The sequence below is a fragment of the Benincasa hispida genome, chromosome 3 (genome assembly GCF_027475165.1).
Source record: "Benincasa hispida cultivar pf3 chromosome 3, pf3_genome.v1.1, whole genome shotgun sequence".
In the NCBI taxonomy this organism is placed as follows: domain Eukaryota; kingdom Viridiplantae; phylum Streptophyta; class Magnoliopsida; order Cucurbitales; family Cucurbitaceae; genus Benincasa; species Benincasa hispida.
This window is the reverse complement of record NC_143480.1, coordinates 37,172,914-37,176,361: the sequence shown is the minus strand read 5'-3', so window position 1 is coordinate 37,176,361 and position 3,448 is coordinate 37,172,914.

Genomic DNA, 3,448 nt, shown 5'->3' with positions numbered 1-3,448 from the left:
ACATCGCATGCGTCTTTGTCAAGTGTGTAGCATAATCGCATAGCTTGCGTTGGCTAGGGTTACCCTTACGATCAAGCTTAATGATGCAGTGAAGTCATCCTCGCCATTTTATCTATTTTCCCATGCATCTTATTATGCGTTAATCGTTGCCGCATCTCTACCTCTCATAGTCACACTTCCACTGCTTAATCTATAAGTTAGGAGTAGGAGTAGCGCATAGCCTATAACCTTCAATATTCTTTTATTCTTCGCCGCAAACACTTTACTTCATAACATTTAGCTACAAGTCCCTGAGTTCGACCTCGGATCACCCGAGAAACTTGCAATCTCATTATACTTGGCGAGAGAACAAGAAAAATTGTGTTAGGAACGCATGGTCATAAAATGCATATTGCATATCTCTTCGTCCAATGCATGACCAGCGACACATGGAGTGATGGAACACGAGACATACGTAGCGGAATAAGGATCTAATTACACTGTAATTGCTTCTAATTAAAAGGAAAATAGCATGCAAATATAAGAAAAAATAGTAAATTAAAAGGGATATAATACAACCTTTGTAGCTCCCGAAACGCTTCTATCTCCGTCCAAACACAAACCGAACAACTACTAGAGTTGACCTACTATCCTTTGGACTCAGAATCGGGTTGTGGGATCCGTGGATGAAGAAATCAAGAGAGAGAAAGAGATCGAAATAGGAAATGAATTGGTTTTGGGTTGGGTTTATTTTTTAGCCCAATTTAGAAACTATTTCTCTATCGAAATAGAAAGCCCAAATTTATAGAAAAAACCATGCAAAAAAATTGCATGAAACAAATTCATAAAAACCCAACACCTCAAAATCCACTATCTAAGTAGGCTTGATGTCTCCACTATAAGCCAACACCTAACCCACTATTTTCTTAGTGGAATTATCCAACAAAAGTTTGGATTTTCCCACTAACTTTAGTCAAAGGGCAAAATGGTCATTTTGTCAAAGTTAAATTTTGACCGAAAAGTCATTTGACTTTTTATGATTTTTTCCATGTTGACTAATTTTGAACTCCCCAGTATGAATCCGTATTCATTTTCTCAAAATTCAAATCACATTTGAATATAAGGCCTATCAAAGTTTGACTTTTCAAAGTGAAAAGTCAATTCTTTGACTTTTTACATCTTTGACCATTTCTATTATTTCCGAACTTCCGAATATAAACATATTCATATTCTTGATATTTAAATCATATTGAATCATTAAATTTGTATCTCTAAATTAAAAACCGATCACTATATCACATATATTTGTCGGTTTCTTTCTCTTCACCTAATTCGAACAATTCGAATCATTCTATCATATTGTTATAAGTTTATGCCATATGAGCTAGTAGGAGAACCTAATGGACCTATAGATCATGGGCTCCAATGATCCGAGATTAGATGGCTAAACTCTTATAGACGGAGCTAATTGACATTCGTTAACTAACGGGTCATTCCACTATAGTCACGTAGTTACACTCCCCCCACTATAGATATATTTGTGTCCATATGATATAACCATGATTAGTAAGCTAATCCTTCACAGGTTGTTCGTAATCTCGACTAGGTCATAAAAATTGTTTTATCCTCAAGACTACATCTTGTTCCTTAAGTTCCACTGATCTTCTAATGAACAATTGGTTTAAGATCCAATCTATAAACCGAACCCCTCTTGAGCCATGGAGAGGGTGGGCCCCTTGTTCAAGACCTGGATTTAGTACTAAAGGAAACAACCTATCTACTATCCCTATAACGGGTAGGAGTGAATTCCATCTTGTACCCTATGTTTCCAACTATCCACCTGATCTTACCTTTGAAATAGGAGGCTTATTGAGCCAACGATAATGAGCTGCCCTCCCCTATGCAGATCTAAGGATAATTCCAAGTGAACAGGAGTTCATAATTAACTCAGGATTAAGATTAAGTTACCTAGGTCATCAATTAACGAAATAGTCAATTACATAAAATGGTCAATTATATAAAATGGCGTTTAGAACGTAAAAAGTGACTATTTCATGGTTCAGTTTTATGTAAACTCTTTACATATGATACCTCCACTTTCATGTCTCCATATAAACGGTTTAGGATCACATCGTTTGTACTAACTACAAAATGGGCCGCATTCATAGTGTCCCCAGAATAAGGCGCCTAACCTTATTCATATACTATAGACCATTTTGGCTATATATTTGAACTTGATCCACATTTATGTCACTACATAAAGTTCAAACTTAAACTTAATAGCCTCGGATCCTTTGTTTATTAGATTCATGAATATAGAATTTAATTTTACTAAAGATTTTCAATAACGACTTTATTGAACAAGAATATGATATTACAAACTACAAGTTTTAGGACATAAAATCCAACATAGAGAACAAACAATGAATGCATATTTATTTACTCCATTTTCCACCTATCAGATATTGTTTTATTATGTGTGCATAAAGTATGTCATATAGTTTTTTTTTAAAACCCGACCATAGGATAAACATGTGGCATGTATTTGATATATATTATAAGTAGAGATGTCCACGGGGTGGGGTGGGGCCAGGGATGCCATTCCTCACCCCCATCCCCATGAAATTCTCCACGGGGATCGGGGTGGGGATTCCCCACGGGGAATTCACAGGGATCAGGTTTCCCCGTGGAATTTTTTCCCATTACCTTTTTTTTTTTTTTGTAAAAAGCCAATTAATTTAGATCACTAATGTGAGAAAATTTTAATTAAATAATTAACTTTATCACTAAATTGTTTGTTATGGTTAGTTTTATATGATAATTTGAATTTAAAGATAAATTACTCAAATTTTGGCCTAAAAAAGCTAATTAATCTTTTTAGTAGAAAGAAATAAATATAAATCAAATTATTCACATATATAATCTAAATTTAAATATTCAATTTAAACCTATTCATTATCTTTCCCAATAAATAATCAATTTTAAAATTTAAATATAATATTTATATAATAATAATAACATAATATTAGATAACTATACTAAATAAATATGTGGAAGCTAATCGGGGCGGGGATGGGGAATGGTGCGGGGGTGGGGGCAGGGGCAGGGGCGGGGGCGGAGAGCAATGCATTCCTTGTCCCCGTCCCCGTTTAGCTTACGGAGAATTTTTTTCTCCCACTCCCTCTCTAATTCCCTGCCTCGTTCAGGGCAGGGCTCTGTAAGCCCCATGGGAAAATTGGACATCTCTAATTATAAGTGTTATAATGTATTTAGTATGCATGCTAAGTTTTAATATAAGTGCTATATTAAAGCATGTTTGTTTAAGGAAGCATATTATAAATAAATGTTCTAGGGTTATAAATAGTATAATTTATTTTATAATTATTATAAAATAACCTAGACTTTTAAAAATTTATAACTAAGATAAGATGCATGCTCACCTAGGGTTAACTGGTGCAATTCAATCGCC